General features: G+C 30.3%; 1 pseudogene; it reads right to left on the bottom strand.

Moving 5' to 3' along the window:
* Positions 1-10,752: 10,752 nt before the first annotated feature.
* LOC100807546 (eukaryotic translation initiation factor 5B-like) lies at positions 10,753-16,104 on the bottom strand (annotated as a pseudogene).
* Positions 16,105-27,786: the final 11,682 nt, after the last annotated feature.

Below are 27,786 nucleotides of genomic sequence, written 5' to 3'. Positions count from 1 at the left end.
ATTCACAATCCTAGTAATATGATATGGACAGTAAAACCTATAACCTTTATACCTTTTGACATATCCAATGAAATACCCCCTAATAGTCCTTGGGTTAAGTTTCTTCGCTTGTGGGTTATATATTCTCACCTCAGACGGACAACCCCAAACGCACAAATGTTTCAAACTTGGTTTCCAATCTTTAAACAACTCAAAAGGTGTCTTTGGGATAACCTTGGTTGGAACATGGTTTAATATATACACTACTGACTTTAGTGCTTCAACCCACAAGGATTTAGGAAGATTGGAGTTGCTAAGCATACTCCATACCATGTCCAAGAATGTTCATTTCCTTCTTTCTGCCACACCATTCTGATTTGGAGAACCAGACATAGTGTACTGGGCAACAATCTCATGTTCTTGAAGAAACTTTGCAAAAAGACCAGGTGCTTGTCCATTCTCAGTATATCTGCAATAATATTCTCCACCTTTATCTGATCTCACTATTTTTATTTGCTTGCCACATTGGTTCTCAACTTCAGCCTTAAAGACTTTGAAGACATCCAATGCTTCATTTTTGTTATGAAGCAAATAAAAATTCATATATTGTGAATAATCATCTATAAAGGTGATAAAATATTTCTGACCACGTGCATCCATATCTGGACAATAAATATCAGTATGAATTATTTCTAATATGCTTAAACTCATGTTAGCACCTTTCTTAGACATGTTGGTCTGCTTAACCTTAAAGCAGTCTACACAAGTCTTAAAGTCAACAAAATCTATAGTATTGAGTACCCCATCTTTCACTAACCTTTTAATCCTCTTAATGGAGATATGTCCTAATCTTCAGTGCCATAACATAGAGGAATTCTCATTAATATTACACCTTTTAATACCAGCTTGAATATGCATTGAACTATAAGTGGCATAATTTTGTAAACCAAGAAGATAAAGACCATCAGACAAGATACCATTTGCAATACATTCAAAATTATAAAATAACTCAAACGACGTGTCTTTAAAATTAAAGGAATATCCAAAATGTACGAGTATGGAAATAAAAATCAAGTTTCGAGAAAAACTTGGTACATAAAAGGTCCTTTCTAATTTCAAAATAAAGCCACTACTTAAAGTTAAAATGCAAGTTCCAATAGCCTCCACAGGTGAGCCTAGCTTATTGCTTATAAAATGTTTTGCTCACTTCCCACTAATTTCCTTAGGTTTTGCATACCCTATAAATAATTTGCAATATGGAAAGTAGATCCAAAATCAATCCATGATGTGTTAATATTAGCACTAGCCATATTAGATTCATAACATACTAATGAGATTGATTTACCTTTATTCTCAAGTCATTTCTGGAATTTGGGGCAATTCTTCTTCATGTTTCCCTTTTTTCTTGCAAAAGAAACACTTTCTCACCTTCTTAATATCAGCTTGAGGTGGTATTTTACCATTCCTCTTCTGATTAGCTTGAGACTTAGTTGTTTTGTTCTTTCTACAAGCAGTTGTCAGCAATGCATTCTCACTCATCTCCATTACAAGCCTTTCTTCTTCCTGAACACACATGGTCATTAATTCATTGATAGATCATTTGTCCTTATGTGTGTTGTAGGAAATCTTAAACAACCCATATTCCTGTGAAATGGTGTTCAAAATGAAGTGCACCAAGAAGGACTTAGACATATCAACCTCTAGTTTCTTGAGTTGAGCTAAAATATCTCGCATTTGCATTATGTACTCACACACACCTTTCACACTGGTGAGCTGGAAAGACGAGAACTTCATGATCAGGGTGCTTACTAAAGCCTTATCTGAAGTGATGAGCTGGTCATAAATGGCCATAAGCAAGTCTCAAACCTTTTCATGCTGGTTGACAAAATCACGTATCTCGACCGAGATTTTGGTCTTAATGAACATCACACTGAGCCAGTTGGATTGCTCCCACCGCTCATATAACACAACAGCAGCAGGACTACTTTCATCAATGATTGCAAGTGGTTTGTCTTTCCTTGCATAGTCTATGTCCATCCATCTCAATTGTAGAAAAATTCTCTCCTTCCATATCTTATAGTTATCTCCTTTGAGTTCGGGAACATCACATTGAAGATCAGAAAAACTAAAAGTTTGAGAAACTCCAAAATCTAAAGGTTTATGTCAAAATTTGATGCATATTAATCTTAATTGTATGTTTTACCAATGTAAACATATTAGAAAATTGAATCTTGTGACATAAAAATTGTCTGTGAGCTAAATTTTTAATTCAATAAGAAACAATTAAACTTTATGATAGAATAATCAAATTACATACTCAAATTTATGCTTTACGGGTACAACATGAAAATAATTTAATTTTCTATCGTAAATATTTACTTTATGATAAAATTGATAAATTATACATACATCATGATCCCTATGGGTAAACCATGAACAATAATATATCATTTTATCCCAATTAATTATACAAATATAATAAAAAAATTTGTGGGATAAAATTCATTATATAAAGTACAATTAATCACAATGTTATGCCTAATTCCTTATATGATCTTTAAACAACTTAATATATAATTTTAATCAAAGTATAGATATTGTGGCTAATCCATAATTAATCAAAATTATAAAGATCACTTAGACATAAAACTTAATTATATGAGAATAAATCATATTATGCATTTCAAGATCCAAATATAATACAATGATGAATAAAATTCTCATATAATTTCATAATTGAAACATAATATTATACATTTGATTTCATATATATATATATATATATATATATATATATATATATATATATATATATATGAAAACAAATGTATAATATTATGTTTCATTTATGCATAAAATAAATCAAAACTATATAAATTACAAAGATAAACAAAATAAGGATATAACCTGTGAAAAACAAATATATAAAAAAAAATTTCAACGATCTAGAGACTTGCACGTATTGTAAAGGTAAACAGAATCCATGACTTACCATAACACCTTCATGGACAAATAAAACCATATCTGAAATCAATTTTTAATAAGGTAAATTAATATTTTTCTCTTTAATTAATTACCTAATGATTTTCTTAAAATGCTTTAACTAATTCAATTATTACTTATTTTTTAATTACTTTAATTAATATCAAATCATATGTCGTATTTGTGTTTTCGCTAGTATTATTTTAATAATAATAATAGAATGATAATAATAGAAAGAATTTTTCTATCCTGTTTGCACAGGTTAAAGATTGTTAAATATTCACTTCGCAGATATTTAATGACCTTAAACATTAGAATAGATCTCCTGCTCCCTCTCTTTTCCTTTCTGTTTCTTTTTTATATTGTCTATTTTTATTTTTCAAACTTCTCATTCAACATTTTTTGCTCTGAGGGAAAAATATGAGAATCTGGCCGCTGCCGGTGGAAACTGTAATGTAGTACCTTTAGTCAACTGGTCAAATTTCTTGCTCAAAATTTATCTGCTATTTATTTATTTTGCTGATGAAAAATTCTGTTGTTCCAGTTCCATGTGTTCATACATATTTCAAAAAGTTGATTTTTTTTCAGTTTCTCTGATTTTTTTTTGTAACTTATCTGTTCTTTCCAGTTTCTCTGATTTTTTTTTTCTGAGACGTGTTCTTTTTTTTAGCTTCTCATATTTTAAATTTCTAATCATCTCTTATTTGATTGTTAATACGTTTATCTTTCCTCATAAGATCATTGAACAACATGCAAATCAATAATAATAATAAAAAAAGAACATTCAACACAAAATTAGTTATTTTGCTTCGGAGGAAATTGATTGTGTTGTAATTTCCATTGCAAGTGAGAACATTAAACTGAATTTTTCATTTCATAAGAGATTTTTTAATTTTTTTCTTTCCATTTCATCCTTTTTCCTTCCTTTAGACAACGTTTGCATACATGAGGATACACAAGAGGTTCCATTGTGCTTCGGTTATGATTTCAAATGAGAGGTTTTGGTTCATGATAGAATCGGTTCCCAATCTCATGCAATGCACACTTTCCTTGAGGTTTTGGTGTTCAGCTGCAACGACAATAGAGTAGAGGTACCACTGGATTTGGAATGCTACTGCCTTAAACCTCAGAAAGTTATAGTCCCTTTTGTAGGAGCAAGATGATTATACAGAAACTACTGGATATTTCACCAAAAAGTTATACTCCCTCTAAAAGTTATAATCTCTTAACTTTATTCATCTAAGGCTTAAATATATTTTTGATTCATGATAAATATTCGTTTTTTGCGTTTGGTCTCTGATAAATTTTTCCTTTGAATCAAGTCTCTAATATTTGAAAAATTGTCTTAGGTTTCTCGCGTTAGTCTGAAATCGTTATATTCCTACGTGGTCGTTAACTGGACATGCAAACATGTCATGTGTCGTGCCACGTAAGAAAAAGTTTTTTTTTTAATTTTTAAAAAGTAATTTTTTTAAAAAAATGTTTGTCTTCATCTCTCCCACTCAACAACTTGGCGGTGTCATTTCCTCTGCCCCCATCGACGGCTGTTGTGGTGGCAACGCAACAGGTGATCCCGTTCTCAGAGCTAGAGAGGCTGAACTGCATCGGGAGCAAGAGCGGCGGGACAATGTACAAGGTGGTCCACCACACCAACAAAAGTCATGCCCTAATTAGATTTAATTTCACCATGGCACAAAAGAAAAAGCTGCGTGTTTCTCCTCTCGACGAGCCACCCATTGCTTCCTCTTTCGATTTCAAGGAAGAAGAGCCACAACAACAAAAACCATCCTCCCAAAAGCATGAAGAAGAGAAAGACAAAGAAATTTCCTCTGCAAAAGAAGAAGAAGAAGAAGACAAAGATCTCCCACCACCACTAGTTTCCAAAAACCATTCACCCCCTCCCACAAACCTTCAGCCCCAACACTCTTCCTCCGAATCAGGATTTGAGACCGAATAAGCACGATGTTCTCTTTGACCAAACCCGCACAACCCAGCCACAACCTCTGTGTCGTGCACAACCTCTGCTCCTAACACCTCGCGTCGCTCTCTCTCCCTCACCTAAATACGCATGTGACCCACCATGTAACCTCAAGGCATGCGCACGACCACGAAAAACCAGATCTGTGAACTGTTGCGCTACCTCCACCCTCCACCATTAACAAGCCAAACACCATCATTGCGATCTATTGTTGTTGGGGTTGGGTTTCAGGAAGTTATAAAGGGCACCAACGAATGGTTTTCCTAGTAGTTTCTGAATTTTATTCCCATTGACAAATTATTTACTCAATCTTTTCAATGCTTGTTGCAATTTAGTGAATGTTCATTGGAATTGAACATCCATTTGAGACATACAGGATTTATTGATTTTGAAGATTGTTGATGGCCATGATGGTGGGAGGTGTTCGATGTTGTGACCTTTGAGGAATGGAGCCGCGGAGGGTCAGGTGAGACTGTGAGGGCCACGTGATTCACACTAACTCACGTGATGACAACAACTTTTTGGTTGATGATGATTTCTTCGGTGGAGTCGAGGAGGGAGAAACCGTTGATGTCATCAAGGAAAGGGGAAGCATTATTTTCTTCCTCGGAGAAGAATGACATCATAATTATTTTTTTAAAATTAAAAATAAAATAAAATAAAATCTTACGTGTATTCTCACTTGGCACGATGCCCGCGTGTCCAGGTAACGACCACGTAGGTAGATAACGATTTCGGACTAACATCAGAAACTTGAGATAAAAATTTTCAAATATTAAAAACCTGATCCGAAGGAAAAATTTATCGAAGACCAAATACGAAAAATGGATATTTATCAAGGAAAGACATATTTAAGCCATCAGTTAATTTCTAAAACAGAAGAGTGGGTTTACTATTAGGTTGTTTTTATTGCTTTTTGTAGCCTTCAATAATTATAACAGCGTGTAGGATCACCTAGGGAAGAATAGTGAGAAGAAGGTGAGGCATGTGAATAGTATTCCGAAGGGGAAATGTCAGATTTCAGAAGCAAAGAAAGGGTAGTGGTGGGAATAAGGGTGGGTTGTTTTCGTGTTTTAGGACGGCGATGGGTTCTGAGTTTTAGGAAGATTAGAAATTAACGAGGGAAGACTAGATTTAGGATTAGGAATTAAAATATTTTTAAAAAATATATTAAATTAAAAATAAAAAATAAAATATTAAATTTGTAAAAAGATTTTTAGGTTTTAATTCCAAAAAATGAAAAAAAATTAATAATCCAATATAATAAAATAAGTCACATAATATTATATGCGTAATATAAATCGACGCGACTCAGTTTTTTATGTACGTTTAAAATACATTTGTTTATAAAATTAAATTCTTATATTAAAATAAACTTATATTCACGAAAAATGAAAAAAATATAGAGTATTCAAGTAGAAAAAAATAATTCAACCAAATCTAGATTTTTATGCTAGTCAAATCATTATTTGTTATAAGATATATGAAAACTGAGACCATTATTCATTTTCTTATCTATTTCCATCCTAACAATTTTTTATTTCACTATATTTATTATTTATTATGTAAAAAATTCAACACTATTAAAATTAATTTAATTTATAATATTATTAAGCATGTTATATTTTTTAATGAAAGTATATTTAATAAACTAATAATAAAACTATATAATTATGTAAAAGAGTAGTTGTAAAAAAAAATAGTTGAGTAAAATAAAAAGAAAAAAGGAAGTGAGAGAGAAAAGAAAACCACATGTGTCCATCAATTTAATTCATAGACTAATCTTGCTCGTAATTTGTGATTATTAACGTTGACTCAAGAATATTTTACATACCGAGAAAATTGAATATAATGAAACCTCATACCACTAAATCAATCCTATGAGTTAGAGAAAAAATGAAATGAAATAGAAGAGAGACTATAGAAGTGAATGAAAAAAGAAAAAGTTAAAAGGGAAAAAAGAGAAATTTTAGTGGGATTTTTTTCTTTTAAATTGGGCTTAGATATATTTTTAGTCATTGTAATTTTGTGTTTTTTTTTTGTCATTGTAAAAATAATATTTGCTTTTAGTTTTTTCAAATATATTTATTTTATTTTTTGTCTTTAAAGCATATTAGATGGTATTTTTTCATAATTTAAAGTATTATCTAAAAATTTTTAAGAAAAAAAACAAACCAAACATAATTGGCAAAAGCTAAAATCAATTTTTTGCAAGGACAAAAAAATAATACTAAATTCTAAGAATTAAAAAGATATTTAAACCTTAAAAAATGTGACATGATTTATTATAAATTTCAACCTTTAATATAAATAGTATTTGACAAAATATTGTTTATAAAAATTTTAAACTTATTTTATACTACTTTTAAGTAAAAGTTATTTTAAAAATTTTCCAAAGTAAAAATAAAATTAATTAATTAATTAGTTATAATTATATATTTATCATTCAATTTAATCAAAATATATGCTCGTTGTAATCACCATAATTTATTTTATGAATTATTAGGAAATTAAAATAAAAAACTATTACCATTTTGGCAAAAGAAAAAATCAATGTGTAGTATTGTCATGTGACATGCTTACGAGGCATATAGATTGAGTGAGAGAAAAAATCCTAACCTCAATTTTTTTTATCAGATAACCCTAGCCTCAATTACTTTAAGTAATAGAGAAAATTACCAATTTATTTTAATTGCAAATGCATCCCCTCCTTTCTTTCATTCTACACAAAACCTCCTAACTTTTTCATTCTCATTACACAAGCCTCCCTTTGTCCCAAAACAATGTTAGTTTCATTGACAGGATTGTACATGTGATTCTCACATGCCATTTCAATGATATTTTGTTCCAAAAATATCCCCACCTCGTTCCTTTTTGTGATTCCATTTTCCAAAAAAAAAAATCAATTGCATTGATCTGTCGAATTAGCACTTCCACAACTTCTGGTCTATCTCACGTTTCATCTTTCCCTTTCTTCAAATTGTTTCATTCATAAAAATCTTGATAGTTATTTGAATAACCTGAAAGCACATTTGAAGTGAAATAATTGTTAATGACAATTTGAGGCAACAGGAACAAAATTCTAACTTTTGTCAATTATGAATGAAGAACAGAACAATTGCTCACAAAACCAAAAAGCCAAGGCAGGAAAACCAAAAAGCTTTCGTTACAATTGAAGTTGAAGGTGCTCACAGAATCTCATCAACCAAAAATGACATTTTGCAATCTCATTCACAAAAGACATTTTGTTCACAGAACCCCATTCACGAACACTCTAGTAGGCACCATCGCCTATATTCGAAATCGTTGTTCATGGATACGTCACGCTCGTAGATCATTTCAAATACAAATGTTATTGTCCATAGATCATTTCAAGAGTCAATTAAATGAGGGACTTGCAAGTTGCAATTTTTTTCACTATTTCTATTAAATCTTTGTGGAAACGAGGCTAGAGTGACCTTATGACAAATTTTATCCTCTGTCATAGCTGCTGCTGCTTTTGTGGTCCTGGTAAGTACAACCAATTGGTGTGCATATTGTTACGTGTGAATCGGTGTGCTCACTATATCTGATAAGAGTGATATGGTTTTCAGATTTGGTTTTGAAATGTTTGGTTTGTTGGTGTTGCAACTAAGAATCCATTGAAGAATATTTTGAGATGCTTGAGAATCTTGGTGGCAGTGGTGAGCTTGGAAAGTGTTATAACTTGCAGCCTCTGTCAGTCTCTCAACAATCCCACAATGGTTGAGTCACTAATTTTCATTTTTGGTAGTAATGGTTAATGAGAGAAAATGTTGAACGAAGAACTGATCAATTTTCCGTCTTACAAATGTTGAAGGAAATGACAACTATGCATGTTATTACCATACTTATTATGGAGGATATTGATTCAATGCATTTCATTTTAATAAAATCATATTTTTAATAAATAAAAGGTTAAATTGTAATTTTGGTCCTTCAGTTTCTCAAATCCATATTTTGGTCCTCCTAGTCTTATAAATTGATGATTTTGGTACTCCTAATAGATTATTAATAAATAATTCTAATTAATTGAGTTATTAAATTAATTATAAATTAATCAAAATCATTAATTATTAAAAAATTGAATAAAAAATTATTAATCCTAATTTTACACATTATGTTCTTCCTCTTCTCTGCAAACAATTCTTTTACCTCTACTATCACATGTCACTCCAGCGACTCCAGTGATAATAACATCACATTAAAGTTAATAGTCTTTTATTAAAGTTTTTTAAAAATTAATAATTTTTATTTAATTTATAATTAATTTAATATCTCTAATAATCTATTAGGTATCAAAATCTCATTAGAGTTAATAGTCTTTTATTAAAGTTTTTTAATGATTAATAATTTTTATTTAATTTATAATTAATTTAATATCTCTAATAATCTATTAGGGTATCAAAATCTCAAATTTATAAAATCAAAGGAACCAAATATTACAATTAAAAATTAAAGGGATCAAAATCATAAATTTAAAAAACTAGGAAATGAAAATTACGATTCAGCCTAAATTAAAAGAAAAACCAAGTATCAATGTTTTGGGCAGAGAAATCATCGAAAATATAAATGTACAATATAGTTTTTCATGAAAACACCAATATTAAGCTGCTGCTTGAACTTAATTTTGGTGAAGATGATGTAGGCATATCAGTGAAGTTTTACAGTCACATGAATGAGTTGGAAGCTCTTAATTCAATAGTTTTGTTCCCTTGCTCTCAATTCATATGGGTTAGGTACCCTTAAGTCAAATGATGTTGCTAATGGCTAGGCCAAGATGAATAACATAAAATTGATAAGTGAAAGAGACTTTTGAATTTAAACTTAAATGCAGGTCTTTATCTTCGTATCTATCTTCCTTTTCATTATCAATTATTTATTTATTTATTTATTTGGTTTTTGGTTATGTATCTTATGTTTATTTTTGTTTATTCAAAAACCAACCCTAATGGTCTTGATGTAGTTATTCATGGAAGGACTATTCAGGATTGCCTTAAGAAGATTTGATTTTGGAGGTATATATTGGTAAGAAGACATGATAATATGAATATTGAATATTCTTAAAAATGACTTTCATTTCCAATTCCTCACTTCTTTTTTCAGCAAAAGGCAAATTGATGAATTGTAATTGTAATTTAAAAATATGAGAGAATCTTGCGTATAAATTGTGCAACACTTAGGTTGGGTGGTTCTAGAGGTTGCGTCTAAATTGAGCAAGGGGGTGGGGGAGGGGCACTCATGCAGGATTTTTAGCAGATAAATGAATCTATGGGTTCGTACTAATATAATCTCTTTGTTTTGGCTTTTTAAAAAAAATGTCTCTATAGCATTATGGTGGGCTATAGGTACTGCAAAATTAAGCAGAAAAATATGTTCTCTGTTTTGCGTTTTATTCTTGATCTCTTTTACATATGCATTGGTAGATTAAAGTGACTATTATATTACTGACAATCAGTAGAAAATATATAATTAATAAAATATTTACTTTTTATTAAAATAGAAAATTTTGTTTTCCTATATACTTCATACCGTATCAAAGGTTATTTATAAAATTATTTTCTAAAATATTTAATTGCTTTTATTTACACGATAGTCATTACTATTTTTGAATCTATTTTAATCATATTTTTAAACATATACCAAGTTTTCCCTATAAAAAAACATATACTAAGTTGAGACCCGTGTTTCACGGATCACTTTACTAGTTTTTTCTTTTGTTAATTGATACTGGAGTGCCCAATGAAGTCTCCTCATTGTATCTTGAAAAGATTCTTGAATTTAACAACCAACCTTCAATCCTCTAGAAGAGGATCATCCTGTATTAATCAACAGTATAACTTGAGACATTTTCAACCAAATCCATAAACAGTTAAATGCACGTAGCTCATTACTTGATGCTTATTACTATAAACTTACAAGTCCAGGATTGCTACCAACAATCTGTAAAAGAAATTGGAGCATAACAGCAAGGTGGCTACCAAGAATACACAAGGAAACCAGAAACATCATTCCATTTCTCCCTAATCCCTATTATCCAACTCTTCACTTTTCTCTCTCACCATTTTCTAAATAACCATGTCTACTTATTGATGACATGTAAATTACGGATTGTGACATTTTATCAATCTAATAATACTATTACTTCAAATAATTTAAAATAGTTATTAGTGATCTTTTCTGAGAGCAAGCCTTGGTACAGCAAGTAAAGATGCACCTTTTTGCATATGAAAGCAAAAGGTGCATGCCTACAATGACCCGCCCTGGTATCTTCGCATAGCGAGGACTATGAGGTGCCTTCTGGCACGGGGGTACGCTAATTTTTATTAATGATCTTTTTTCCTTTTCAACATTGTGCAAAAGGTATAATCTTTTTGCTTCCTGTGAAGTACACAAAAGGTTTTTATTTCAAATTCCATTTTCATCTTGGGCAACTTCGTGAGTTCAGAGAGGTTCATTATAGTCCAAGAACATACCTTAATGGCTACTTTCTGCCCCTTCCTTGCATAATCAACAGGTAGATGGTTATTCTCAATGGAGGCAACGCGACCAATATCAATGAACTCTCTGGAAGGAATGCAGATTGGAGTTCCAATCTGTGAAAGTCAAATAGACAATATTAGATGCAAATTTAAAGAAATCAAAACAATTAATTTTTGTGCATTGGGCACAACAGACTTCACAACTTAACATCGACCCTTGTCATCATCATAAAACCAAAAAGCTAAAAGCTAAAGAGGATCTTAAAGCTCAGAATATTGGGTTCAGAGAACAAACTGGAAAAAAAATGTTAAAAGCGTCTTAAACTGGGGCAACAGAGGCAAACTTGTATAAAATGAACACACAATAACAACAATGATAAAGCATAGGTGCAAAATCTAAAAAGGAAGCACAATTTTAGAGTTGGGAAAGAAAAAGAAGCCTGAATTTACATAAATCGAGTGTGATTACTGACTTACTGGATGGAATATTGTGATGGAAGCATGTAACCATTTGGACAAAAGAATTCTAGCTCAACAATCTTTTTGATACAGAATGGATATTTAAAAAAATAGGTTGATAAATTATGTAGCTTGATAAGGAGGGATTTAGATTATGCTACATTTAGTTTATATTAGTCTGTAGGACAGCTCCACCACTTTGATGTGTCATATCTAAAGACAGACAATTCTAATAGTGGAGAGATCTCCTCCAAACTCAGACTCCATATTGAAATCAATTATTTAAAATGGAAACAAAACCAAGCTCAAGTTTCAATTTTGAGTGTCTATAGTCTTCCGAGTGTGATAAACAGACAAAAGCTTAGTATGGGTAGGAAAACAAGGAGGATACAAAATTTTTAATTTCACTAAATTGCTTGGTAAAGAGTCAAAATTCACTTTCAATTTCAGCTCACTTCCATATTAAAAAGTGGCCAAAATTTCTAGGGTGGAGTATAAATACGTAGCAGTCCACTTTAACTCTTCTAAAATTGTACCAACTACCAAATCAGTGCCAGCAATGGCATGTTCAAGCCCCTGAATAAAACCAAAGCTTAGACATTCATAAGCATAAGACAATTGGATAAAAAATAGCATAAAAAGAGGTCGGTTTAATATCACAAAGAAGTACCTGGGCAGTGATTTTTACACCCATTGCAGCTTTGATTTTTTTGTGATGCAGATATGTTCCCCAAAATAAGACCATCATTGCTGAGTTGAGACCTTTAAGACATACTGCACTCCCTCTGCCTAGATGGAATTTATCATTATAGAAAATATTACACAGCAAACAAATTATTGATGTTGATATACATGGATGAGATATTCACTTATTCAAATAGTTTTCTTGTCATAATTAATCATCCAAGACCAACCCCACCACCAAGAAAGCTATTTTTGTATATCAAGTGGTGAGTGGAATTAAATGGAACAAAAAGGAATGGAGTTACCATTTCATTCTCCAGATAATTAATGATGAGATGGAAAAGAAGGAAAAATAAGGCTGGTTCCATATACCATATCCTTCAAAATTGAAGGGGAAGAGAGAGATGAAATGTAATGGAATGCATCCCATCAGGTTTCATTCCATTTCATCCAACTCAGTTTCATCTCTTCCATCAATCCAAACATGTCCTTTGTAGCATAACACCATATATTACTATGATGAAAATACCTCTTCCAACTATTGATTCACATTAATAGAACAACATGAAAAATGAACAACTATACTTGCTGGAACATTTCTTAGTTCTAGCTTATAGAAATCTCAAAATAATCTTGACAAAGACACATCAGTTACTGATTTAAAAAACTTGGAGCCTAATATGCCCTTCAAATACATGCATTTAGTAACATATGAGAATATGAGTAACACTTTTTTGACAAAGTCGATTCAAAGCTTTGACACATTTGGGAAAATGGGATTTCTCGTTCATATCCTAAGGCATGCCCACATACACTCACACCACATAGACTACATCTCAAGCACGGTTGTCAGAGTTATTAGATCCTAGGGCCCAAAAGCAAGCTAAACCACAAATGAACACTCTTATAGTCAAACTTAGCTTACAAGACTATATTTACAATTGGTTTTGGCCTCAAAATGCAAAATTATGGTTGATTTTGATAAACTACAAAATAATGCAGTGCTAACTATGTATAATGTGAATTTTTTTACTTAATTACTACTTTTTGTTTTGTTTGCTATGCTACTAATTTGAAATGTTAAATGATAGTAATTATGGAAATAACAAGTGAATGCACCCTCTGGTTTTGGCTCAGCTCCACCATGTTCAGCATAATGGTCGGGATCTCATAATCCTCTCTTTAGCTTCCAACACTAGTAAGATCAGGGAAACTAACACAACTTTTTTCCTTCTAAAATCTTACTTGCTTAAGAAATCAATAAATTTCAGACCAAATAATCTCTAGTTTACATTGGTAGTAGATAGTTACGTAGACAAATTCTAGTTTTCCTATCAAGTAATAATGTGATAACAAAATAAATAAAGAAACAGCTGTGTAGCGGTACCTTGACACAGAGTTCCTTTATTGGATGAGGTGCCAATAAAGCTTGGATTGTGGTGACAATTGGCCCCTGTAAGAAAAAGTTCATTAGATTGAGCTAAAGATCAAATACTAATGATGATTCAGCGAGTCTAAGATACTTGCCGGCATTCCGCAGACAACTATTTGTTCTACTTCGTGAAGAACACCATTAACTAAAACAAAATCAATAGTAGTTCCATGGTCTTCTACTACCTCCACATCTAAAACAGTACACTGTTGGCCAAAGCCAACAAACAATTAGGTCTCTACAGTTAAACCGTCATAAAGCATTCAACCACCTTATACAGTTAAAACTCTATAAATTAATAATGTCGGAGAAATTTATTAATTTAGAGAGTTATTAATTTGAGGGCGAACCCTGGTGCAGCGGTAAAGTTGTGCCTTGGTGACTTGTTGGTCATGGGTTCGAATCCGGAAACAGCCTCTTTGCATATGCAAGGGTAAGGCTGCGTACAACATTCCTCCCCCATACCTTCGCATAGCGAAGAGCCTCCGGGCAATGGGGTATGAAGTTTTTAGAGAGTTATTAATTTATCAATAAATTAATAATTATTAATTTAAAGAGTTTTTAAGTAATTATACTGTACATACCAAATAATGTCGGAGAAATTTATTAATTTAGAGAGTTATTAATTTATCAATAAATTAATAATTATTAATTTAAAGAGTTTTTAAGTAATTATACTATACATACCAAATAAAAAAAAAATTAGTCTATGCCTTTTAGAGTTACGTTGCAGTGAATCTTGGGACTCAACGAAGTACAGTAAATGTAAACAAGAGTGTAATATATTTTTTTTTCAGTTTCTATAAATTATTAATTTATGATTTTTTTGGGACCGAAAATTATAAAAGGATCTCACGAAAAATTATTATCTTATTATTTTATCAAATTTTTTAATTTTTTACATTGGTCCAAGTTGGGACCGGACAAATTTTTTATTTTAAAGAATTTATTAATTTATCAAGTATTAATTTAAAGAGTTTCTACCGTATATTACAAAAGAAACTATATAGAGCTAACCTGCAATTTTTCACTGCATGTAAGTTTCTGAGCCATTGTTTTTTGGGTCCATTGAACCAATAGTGATAACAATTCAGGAATTCCTTCACCACTGAAATATCAAAAACTCAAAAAAGTCAACAGAGCAAGATCCACAGGAGAAGCATTAAGGCAAACTTTTAGGCAACAATAATAATAAAAGCCCAACTAATGGTCTCCAAAACCGGCCATTATGTCAATTACCAATCCAAAGTAGGGAGGTAGCAGAGTATCACAATTACCTTATTGCACTTGTAGGCACAATGCTGAACATGTCTCCCATTAATTGCAATGTTTTCAGTATTCAGCAACTCAGTATTCAGATACTGAGTACTCGGTCCCACTTGTTCGAACAGATAAGTAATCTAGCAAAGAGACAGAAGAAAATTAGGGCATAACAAAATTGTCTGGTACAAAAGATGAAGAAGAAAGAAATATTTGGCTACATCATCAAGCAACCCATTAAACTTAAGTTGAACATCCTGAGTCTGCTGCTCCACTGCTTCAGTGATTGGAGTATTGTGACATGGTTTCCACCCACGAAGCTTGTCAACCTGCAACTTTTCAAGTAACATGAGCATCACCTATTCCAAAAAAAAAATCTCATAGAAGACATAAATGCTCACTCACATTATTCAAGACAACAATGAATTTTTTATTCATGCCTCTTAATAGATAAAGGGATTCTAGTGTTTGTTGCTCTAACCCATGCAAAGTGTCAACAACCAAAATTGCAAAATCACATAGAAGAGAAGCCATAAACCTAAAGTAAGTAAATGACTCGTGCCCTGGGGTATCAAGAACAAGTAGACCAGGAGGATTCAGCTTTGCATTGATTAGTTCCTTGGTTCTTTAGTGTATGTTCTCAGCAGTAAAGTATGTTGCGCCAATCTTTTGTGTGATACCACCAGCCTCACCCTCTCCTGAACATTTGTTCCACGAATACAATCCAAGAGCTTGGTTTTGCCGGTATCTACGTGACCCATGATACACAACATCGGGGAGCCGAGGTTCTCATTCTCCCTCGGTTTCTTCCTTCCCGTGTCCGTATCCATCTCCGATTAGGGTTTTCTCTTCAAATTTGGTGTGACACCCCTTTTTCTCACAATTGAATAAGAATTTCATGCACGGCATGCATCAATTTCACCTCTCTCTCTCTCTCTCTCTCTCTCTCTCTCTCTCTTATATATATATATATATATATATATATATATATATATATATATATATATATATATATATATATAATTATACTAGTTTTTTAGGTAAAGGTTAATTATATAATTATATGGTGATTTTGTTTTTAAAAAAATTATCTTTATTTTTGGCATATAAAAGGTAATGGGTGAGGGAAATTTTGAAAGAAAATCAAATTCATGAGAAGTATTTAAAAAATCTATGCGGTGTATTTAAAAAACATTTCCAAATTAAAAGGTAGATTAAAAATTGTCTATAGGTTTCATTTAATGGAAAACAGGTGTTACGAACTTAAAGGATTGATTGTAAAATTAACGATAACAATTAAGGTGGAAAAAGATATACCGTAGACCTAAAAACAAAAAAAGAGAAACACCTTTACTTCTTTTTTTCAAAATTCTGTCTTTTGCGGTTACATTAGATAAGATTCATACGAGTTAAATTATTATTTAATCAATGTTAGTTTAAAATTTACTTTTTCTGCTTTTAGTATATGAGTTAAATGCAACCATATATTTAAATAAATTTAATTATCTTAGAACTAAATATTTATTTTATGTTTTTATGTATTAATATTTTTATTTATTTTTAAACTAATAACTTTACTCATTATTGATAAGAAACTACCAACTCAAAAGAAACTGAAAGAAAACCAAATATTAAAACGTGCGCATTAAAAGGACTCAGTAGAGTTAAATAAAAACAACTGAAATTAATATTATATCTCTGGAAAAAATCTAAACAAATAAGATAAAAATATTTTCTCAAATATATGATTTATTTTCATAAAAAGAATTATTTGGACGATTAATGCACGATTTGTTTTTCTAAAACAATTCATGGGAACATCAAATTCAAGACATTCAACCATTTGATATTTCCTAATGCATTTGAAAATAGATAAATGAAGAGTTGTAATGTTAAGAGTGGAATCATTAACGTTTCTCCTTTATGTAGTATTTGAGGCTAATTTTTTTTCTTTCAATAAACCAATTGTTTGAGGTCTGGTTGGTGAGAGGAAGTTGATCATGGGATGTGTTATGAGCAGAAACTCTGCTCTATGGATCCTAGCGTTCGAGGTCTAGGTACCTCCAGAAAGAAAGATTGAGGAGAGGAAATTTCTGATTATATTTCTGTTTGCCTTCCATTACATCATTCATTTGTATATATATAGGCACATGAATGCTAAGCTATTATTCTAATTCCTCTTCCGATCCTATGGAGCAGGGAAGCAATAACAGAATTTGGATTCTAGCAGACAGGATCTTCTCCCTCCAATGACAGGTTGCCAGCTCAGCATCCCTGGTCCAAGTTTGTTATGCAATCCCTCCAGTATTGAGGACGTGTGTTGTGTCTTTTTATCCTCAGGTGAGTGCTTGTCTCCCCTTGGTTTGGTAGTAGTAGCTAGTCTGATAGCTTAGGTTGATTCATAACATTCCCTGACCCATCAAAAACACCTTGTCCTCAAGGTGTTGAGACCTCAAATCCAAACCTCGAAACAGCTTGGTGGCACAGTTCAAAAACAAAATCGCTAAAACACGAGGTGGGTTTAGAAAAAAAGAAAAATAACACGTGAGTGAAATTTGGGCCATGGTGGTTTAGGCTTGCTATGGGAAAGATGGAGGTGTAGAAAAAAGAAAAAGTGGGCAATAAAAAATCAAGCTAAAACAGGGGGGTGAGTATAGAAAGAAGAAAGGTACATTGTGCACTTCTTTGGATGCATTTTGGTCTGTATATTCTTGGGATGGGAATTCTGACTGTTGAGCAGATTTTGCATCTTCTAGAAGCTTGATTAGGTTCTTATTTCCACACATCCGAGCTTCTTCAAGTGTCGTATTTCCCCATCTGTCTTTGGTAAAAACACTAGTTCCTCCTTCTAATAGCAACTTTGCCATAAAATATAAACCTTCAGCTGCAGCAATGCGAAGAGGACTTCGGTAATTATAATCTTTGAAGTTAGGATCCATGTCATTGGATAAAAGTCTTTTAAGATAATCTGAATCTCCCCTTGTAACTGCAGTACACAAAAAACTATCAACATTTTCGATCGTCATAGAGGCCCCTTCTCTAACAAGTAAAGAAGCAACAAGAGGGAGCGAGAGTTATGAACAATGGTTTGCACGGCCAAGACCTTGACGGTCAAACATCACTGTCCATGAAGCGCAAACCCACACCAATCGTGGTTGTGGTGGAGGCGGTGGCTTCGGTGGTGGTGGTGGAGGTGACGGCGGTGGATACAGTGGTCGTAGGAGGGAGACAAGGGAGGAGCCAAGGGGTACAAGGTGGTGCTGTGCGACAACATGCAGAACATTATGAAACTCAGGATTCACTATTTGGCTCGTAGAGTCCTTAAGAACTTTCTTGAGGATGGTCTGCAGTACGTTGTTACCTACACTGAGCACGTTAAGAGGAAGACGGGTACCACGATGGATGTTGTTGCCGTTCTCAAGAGGCAATGTAGGGTGGAGTGGTGCTACGAGCTTCCTCGTAGTGTCTCCTCTACTGGTAAGCAGAGCTGGCAAGGATGCGAGACGTTGCTGCATGATTTCGGGTCATGGAAGTGGAGTTGACATGGGAGGCATGGTCGGTATGGGGGCGGCTGGTGGCAGTGACTGCAGAGGGGAGGAAGATGGAGAGGAGTGTGGCGGGGGTTGTTGTTGTTGCTGAGTGGTCTACAGGGTGGTCAGTTGCTGGAGTAGCTCGTCTAATTTGAAGGTGACATGGAGTTGATTAGAGGCAAGCTTAGCAATAGCTTCCTCAATGCTATCTAGATTAGATTTTGAACGGGTTGATTCTACCATAGCAACTCTCAATGAAAGCACCAAATTGTTATGAGCTAATAGAGAATATTCGTAGTTAGCAGTTTTTTGAATGTTTCAATGTTAGTTCCTAGAGTTGTGCATGCTATCATTTACATGCCATATTTGTAGGGGTAGTTTCTCATACGGTTACGTCTTGCACTATCTATATATATTGTATTGTAAACTCACACTTGAATATAGAAGAGTTTCATTTCTTTATGGTATCAGAGCCACAATTTTTTTCACGTTCATCTTCATCCATGGCCAACTCAAGCTCTTCTCTCTTGACACTTGCTAATAACAACACCTCCAACCTAAGCCTTCAACTTCCACCCATTACCATAAAATTAGATAGAGACAACTATTCACTGTGGAGATCCACAATAATTTCTGCTCTGGAGACCTTTGAACTTGAGTCTTTCATCCTTTCTCCTACACCTCCGAGAAAGACACACATCACTACAACCTCCGATGGTGTTTCAATACCGGAACCCAACCCAGATTTTCTTCTGTGGAAAAAAAAGATCACCTTGTTCTCCTTTGGATCAAATCCACACTGTCCGATAGGGCTTTCTTCATCGTGGTCTGTGCATCATCTTCTCACATGGCATGGACTGCCATTGATAAAACCTTTCAAGCCCAAACCAGAGCTCGTCGTATGGCTCTAAAACCACAACTCCAAACCCTTAACAAAGGTTCTCTTTCCATGATTGAGTATATTGAGGGTAAACGCTCCATTGCAGATTCCCTTACTGAAAATCTTCACCCCATATCAGATGAGGATCTTGTTGGTTATCTCTTGAGTGGCCTAGACTCTTCTTATGGTCCTTTTTCCACTGCCTTTATGATGAAGGATGCTTATGCCTCAGTTGATGATCTTGCTGGCCTGCTTCTTGAATATAAGAGAGTTTCATTTCTTTATGAGCAGAAATTCTACTCTATGGATCCTAGCGTTCGAGGTCTAGGTACCTCCAGAAAGAGAGATTAAGGAGAGGGAATTTCTGATTATATTTCTGTTTGCCTTCCATTACATCATTCATTCGTATATATATAGGCACATGAATGCTAAGCTATTATTCTAATTCCTCTACCAATCCTATAGAGCAAGGAAGCAATAACAGAATGAGTAACAGAATTTGGATCCTAGCAAACAGGATCTTTTCCCTCCAATGACAGGTTTCCAGCTCAGCATCCCTGGTCCAAGTTTGTTATGCAGTCCCTCTAGCATTGAGGACGTGTGATGTGCCTATTTATCCTCAGGTGAGTGCTTGTCTCCCCTTGGTCTGGTAGTAGTGGCTGGTCTGATAGCTTGGACTGATTCATAAAAGGATGCGACAGCCAATAGTGGCTCGAAGAAAATGAACTGGCAAAAGGAGGAGGGATAGAGGCATTCAGAGAGGAAGGGGGGTTTGGATTTCAGAGATTCAAGCATCATACTTTGTTGTGGGATTGTGACAAAAATTGGGTACAAAGTCATATGTTTTTTCTTCTTTTCTCAGTCACTCTTTTCTTCTTTTCTTAATCACTTATCCTCATGTCTCTTATATGTCAACATTTTTTCCCATAGAGATTGCAATTTCAAATGATGATGTGTATTCATGGTAGTAACATGCTTTTCTTTATTATACTTTCGTTTTCGAAAGCAAAATTGGAGGTTCATCTTTCCCATGGTTAGGCACCATGATGATGAGTTTTCCTCCTGCCTTCCTCTTTTCACTTTATTTTCCTTTGTTCTTTACTTTCTCTCAAATTTCTCATTTTTTATGTATTTTATTAGGTTCAATCTTGCTTTCTTGATTTTTTTTGTTTTATTTTAAATTATTTATCAACAATTATTATACGATTTCATCATTCTCTATTTATGATTCTCTTTCTCCCTCTCTATGGTTGTAGTCAAAACTAAACAAGAATAACAAAAAGAAAGAAAAGAAAGAAGCATGGTTTCAACAAAACTCCATCTTGCCTGAAATGGCAAAGGTTTTTCCTTTTTCTTTAAAGATTCTTCTTTCTAGTTCGATTGGCCTTTTTTTTTTGTTACAATTCTTCACAGGTCGATGAAGGTATTGATGCCTCTGAGAAACTTATGTTGTCTATAAAAATTATAAGGAAAGATAAAGGATATGTTTCTTTTCCCTTTTCTTTTTGCTTTTATTCATGGATATAGTGAGTCATGAAAAGTATCTAAAGCTAATTTCACTTTGATATCTAAATATTTTTTAGGTTCTTTTGGACTGCATAGATAAAGATTAGACTCTTAGGCCATCTCCAATGAGATTTATTGTCCTAGTTGCTTAAGATGAAGAAACGGATTGTTGAAGGAATTTAGCATTGGAGACAACTTACGTGGCGCATCTCATTCCTTCACGACACGCAGTGTTTCTTATATAAGAAACTGTATCTTAACCATAAAATATTATTTCTTTGCCTTCTCGAAGAAGTGGGTGGGAGGGGAAGGTTCTTGAGAAAAGAAAAAGTGGGGAAGGTTTCGGAAAAAGTCCTTTTTGAAGTTAGAAAACAGTAGTGAGAAAAATGAATTAATTATTCTTATAATAAAATAATTTAAATATTTGGATTTCTTGTGGTTTCTTGCATTGGAGTAAAATGTTGTATGAGTTTCTTATGAGTGACATGACATTGTGGGAATCACAAAAAGATGATTAAGAAACTCATATAAGAAACTTGCGCCGGAGATGCCCTTAGTGTTTCATGTATCATGAAATATCTTTTACCATTCAATAATAGATGTGGTGTTATATCATGAAATACAATGAAATTTTATTACTACTCCTAGGGGTATTTACGGGTACTTATGTATCTTATCAAAACCAAACCAAACTGATCAAAATCGTTTATGTATAGGTTGAGTCACAGGTTTAGATTTATAAATTCGATCAAAATTGAATTTTAGAGTAATTTGTTTTGGCTTTAAATATGACTAATATTGGGACTTTAAGTGTTGAAACTGCAAAGGTTGGGGGGACTACTAGTGTTGGAACTTTTAAGGTATTGTTTTCAGGTATATTGTTATTTGTTTCATATTTTTTTATATTAATTTTTTCTTTCATGTTTATAATATTAATTAATCATATGTTATTCATTTGTTTCCACATATCTGGTTGCAACAAATTTGGTTATAGCAAATCTGGTTGCACCAAAACTTCTGGTAAGAAATTAATTTGTAGGAAATAATTGCGATTCAGACTATTATAGTAAAATTCGTTGAAAAATATTTTATTTTAATTTGTATTAGTCTATTTTAGAATATTATGTTGATGATATTAAATGAATCAATTATAAATGGATAATATGTTGGTCCGAACTAAACTAAACTCTTCATGAATTGGTTGGGTTCGATTGATTTTAAAAAAAAATTGTAAAAATCGAACCAAACCAAACCAAGGTTGGATCCTGAATTTGAAAAAAATCAGTCCAAATTGACCTGCGAACACCCTTAACTACATTAAACTTAATAAAAAAAAATATGATATCAACTAATACTTAATTGAAAAAAAAAGATTTGTGTGTACTGCTTATATAAATTTAACATTTTTTATTTTTAATTTATATATAACTTTTAAAAATATTATAATAAATTATTCAGTATGACTTTATAAATGAAAATTGTATTTTTTAATTTAATAAAAAATCACTTTATGAAAATTTTTATTTATCTAATTAGGTCCGGTTGAATTTCCAAAATAACTCATCTTTATATTATATCTACAATTATTGGATTGTTATAAGTATTAGAAATTAGTTTACCAAAACCAAACATCATATCCATGTATTTTTTACTCTTATCTTCCATAGAACTTACTAATGATAATTATATTAGTAAATATCTATAAAAAAAAAATTTCAAGAAACCATATTAATGTCTATGAGAGAGTCTACTATATTTGAAGTATAAAATGAAAATATATTATAGGATTATATATTTTACTTAAAAAAACATTAATATATACAAATTACGATTACTATATAGCAGAATATTACAATAGAAATTATACAAATTACTATTTAATTCTAACGTTTACAAATCAAAAGTTTTGTTATTGTAAATAATCATTACTCACCCAATGGTTTTCATCTGGGTGTATTAGATTAGGATTTTAATAGATTTTAAAAGAGTTTTTTATATAAAAAAATATTGTGGTATTCAATTTGAATTTTTAAATGGTATAAATAAGTTTTGTGATATTTAATTAAGACTTTTAAAGGAAGGTAACAAAATTTGATAATATTCAATTAGGATTTTTTTATAACATATAGAAAGTCTTTTGGTATTTAAAAATATACAAATTTCAATGAATTTTTTAAAAAAGGATTTTGATGGATTTCATTAGACTTTTTAATGTAAAATATTTATCGAACAATCTCACCCAAATCCTTGGGATTTTATTAGAGTTTTTTCTTTCTTTTTCTATTTGTTACCAAACTTTTTTTTTCTCATCTCTCTTTAATATTCTTCCACATAGGTGTGACATATATATTTTTCCTATTCTTTTAGAATAAAAGAATATCAAATATACTCCTCCCCTATGCACTTTTCCTTTTGTTTTCTAAACTAAATTAATATTTGTCTTATGTGTTAAAGATAATCATATTTTTCTTATATTGACTATGTCTATCACCTGCTCGATACAATATTTTTGTGATTGTCACTCTTAATTTCGTCATCTGTATATTTAGTAATCTTCCTAACAATTTTTCACCCTCACTATTCCCTTCCTACTATATGCTTATTATTGCAACTCATTTAAGCATATTATTATATTTACCATGAAATAATTATAATAAAAAAAACAACAATGTATAATTTGTTCAAATCCAAAAGTGAAAATAAAAAAATGCTATTGCAAAAGAGGTAAGTATAGGAGGATATAAAGCTAGAATCAATACAACTATTAAAATATTTAAAAGATTATATTGATTTTATTTTTTATCCAAATCTCATCATTTTTTATTTTTTTCACTAATTCTTGTAATTTTAAATATATTTTTAAAAATTCACATAATTCTTCGAAATCTTATAAATCTAAAGTCATTTTAAATCTTTTAAATTTTTATGATATAAATTTCTTAAAATTCAAACTATCATAAAAGTCTTATAAAGAAATTTGATAAGTAATAATATTTCTAAATAATCTTAAAAAATCACAAGTGTTTTTTATGTTAAAATAATCTTTTAAGATTCTAATTCAATACACCCCTTTATACTCTTAAACCCTCTTCTTACATAACCTTTCTCTCCACATAATTAGTATCCTTGACGGTTTCAAATCTTTTGTGCTTTCTAACAATAAGATTCATGTCTATGCTTTTTCCTTTTCTATATATTTATATTCTCTATGATTTTCTTAAATTTTAAATTATTTTTATTTGGTTTAATGTGAATCTTTCACTGGGATATTCATTTTTTCTCTTCTTGTTTGTGAAATTTGTAATTTTCCTTACATTTTCCCCTATTTTCAGGTTAGTTCACCTTGGTTCATCTTCACTTTTCAATACTTTGGTTGATTTCAAGTGCAAAACACGTCCACTAATTTTATTACATTTTTATTTAATTCTTTTTTGTTTTGCCTCTTTATGTTCATTTTCCATTGCTATACAATTTTGTTTGGGGTTGTTTGATTTGTTGTTTTAACAATTTTAGTAATGAATATATGCTTCATAATTTTAGTATTTAGAGGATAAAGTCACTTTTTATTATCTTTGTATTGTTTTATGTTGTGTGAATGTTTATGCATATTTTGTTTTACATGAGTCACTTATACATGAAGCATTTAAATCAAATTAGATAGAAGATATTTAGTAGTTTAATTCTTATTTTTAATAGGATTTATTTTGAAAAAATGTTTGATTCTTATTTGTATCATATTTTAAGTTGTATCATTTAATTGATATTTAATTCTTATTAATGTATCATTAAATGATATTTAAGACATTGATATCCTTTAATCGATATTTAAATGTTTCCATAATTATTCGTAAATAATATTAATTCAAAATGTGAAATGCATTAATTTTTTTATTAAGATAATTCATACTGTTGGATTGAATTTTGAATTAAAAATAAAAATATATAAATCATTCTACTAATTTGTACTGTTATATTAGAATATTTTTTTATTAGAAAATCATATATAATAAAAAAGGTAATGTTTATAATAGTAAGTATATGCATAGGAAGTGTAAATTTTAATTATATATTTTTTTTTCATTTTAGAGTTAAAAACTTATGTTTCCACAATATGACTTTAATTATAATAAAAAAAATAAAAACTGCACACTAAATGTATATAAATATTTTTTAGATTTTAGAATGGTAAATTTATGATAAGATAATGATATTTATTTTGAATCACATAATTAAACAATTAAGTTATTATAAAAAATTATATAAATTTAAAACACTAATATTATAAATAAAATAAAATTAAAAACATTATATGTAAAAGTATTTCAAAATTTTTATTGATTGTTGAATTTTAGCCTTAGTTTTTTATGTGACATGATTTTTTTTCTTATTTTTTTATGTGAAAATTTAACAAAGAACTTCTTAATACCAATTTTTATTGATGGTTATAATTTCAACTTATTTTTTTTATCAAAATAAAGGGTTTGTAACATTTTTTTTTAATATTTCTCATATTGAAAGTTTATCAAAACTTTGAATAGGCAACACTCTATCGATCATAATTAAAAACATCAATGAATTTGAATTAAAATATATAAATGTAATTATAAATAATATGATATTAATGTATGATATACGTTTAAATAAACAAGTTCTATTGTATCTTTATATTATATTGATAAAATAAAGGTATCACAATAAAAAAATATATGTGTGCCCACACATATTATTTTGATAATATATATATATATATATATATATATATATATATATATATATATATATATATATATATATATATCAAAGGAATTTAAATCTTTTTTTTGTTAATAATAAAAATATTTTATATCTTTTCAAGTATTGCTATTATTTATTTATTATTTTCTATAACATACTTCTTATCTTTTTAATATTTAGAAGCATATTATTTATTTATTTGCATACTTTTTAATATTGATTTTTTGTTTTAAATTGATTAAAAAATGTAACATAAGATTGAAACTTTGACACCTTTCACATCAAAGGAATATTGCAACAAAGACTTTCATTTTGTTAAACTTTAAAATATAATCTATCATGTATTGTTGCATTAACATCGTATATTAATTATATATTATGTTATTATCAATATTAATCATGTAAAATTGTCATAAAATATAAATTTATTTAACTTAATTGGTCAATAATTTATTATCAATTTCACTATGTTGAATTAATTAAGGATGTCTTTCAACAATTTATAATTCAGTTAAAAAAATTAAATAATGATCAAAGATTTGTTTCTAACATCAATACATGCTTTGTTAAGTACAATACTAAACATTTTCTTATTTTATATTTATATTTATTACATTGACTTATTTTCGAGATATTTTATTGATTATATATCACAATAAATAATTCAACAAAAACCTATATTATTTTGGACGATTCTTTCTTACATCAAAACATTTACATAAAAAATCATCAAATACATACACAAATAAAATGTAACCCCGTGCATCGCACGGGTAAAAAACTAGACCAATTGTAGAACGAAAAAAATTATTCAAGTTTTCTATTGAATTATTTTCTTTGACATATAATAAGTAAAACATTAAAAAAAATAATTTAATTTAATAAAAGTAAGATAACATGTGTAAAAACAATTATTGTTGTTACAAAAAGTTATAAATGCATGTAAATTATTAAAATAAATATGTAATTCTTCAAATATTCTTCACGTGTCTCAAACATCATAGTAAAAGAAAATAAAAAATAAAAAAAAATTCATTATTGTATCAGAAGTATACATATAACTTAAAATGTTTGTTAGTTGACAATTCTCTTCCTAAATTTTTTCTCCAACAAAAATCATCACCCCTACTAAATAAATGACATTAATACTTTTGAAATAGAGTGAAATTATAGAAGAAATATAAGTGATTTTATAATATATAAGAAATCAAAATAATATTGTATGAGATTATTTGAAAAAATATGATGAAAATGTAGATTAAATCAATAATAAAAAAACATAAATTGATATATATATATATATATATATATATAAGTACTTTTTTAAATCAATAATAAATTAACATAAAAAATCAATAATAAATTTATTTTTATGCATACTGATTACTATAAGTACTTTTTTTAATTTCTAAAAAGGCACTAAAGTGTTGAAAGATACATTTTATATTTTTAAACTTCATTTTCGTTTGATACTTTTAAAAACTGTGCATGAGTAGTAACATAATATTTAATGTTATTACTTAATATCAAAATTATGAAAAATAACATTATTTAAATTTTTAAAATAAAAAACATGTATAAGAATATCAACAATTAAATTTTAATAATCAAAATAGAAACTCAAGTATTCATCGACTACTTACATTAGTTTTTTTTGGTATAAACTCACATTACTTTTAAATCATAAAATCTAATTTATATTGGTTATTTATTTGTTTAATTATATAATTTTTTTAAAATTCCATATATGCCCCTAAAATAAATAAGTTAAAATAAAGAAATGATTGTTTTCTCTTCCAACATATTTTGGTGTAGGCTGTCAGCATACTCTATCTAAATTTGGAATCGCGTGTATACAACGC

The sequence above is a fragment of the Glycine max genome, chromosome 11, assembly GCF_000004515.6.
Source record: "Glycine max cultivar Williams 82 chromosome 11, Glycine_max_v4.0, whole genome shotgun sequence".
NCBI classification, from domain to species: Eukaryota; Viridiplantae; Streptophyta; class Magnoliopsida; order Fabales; family Fabaceae; genus Glycine; species Glycine max.
This window is presented reverse-complemented; position numbering and strand designations above follow the sequence as displayed.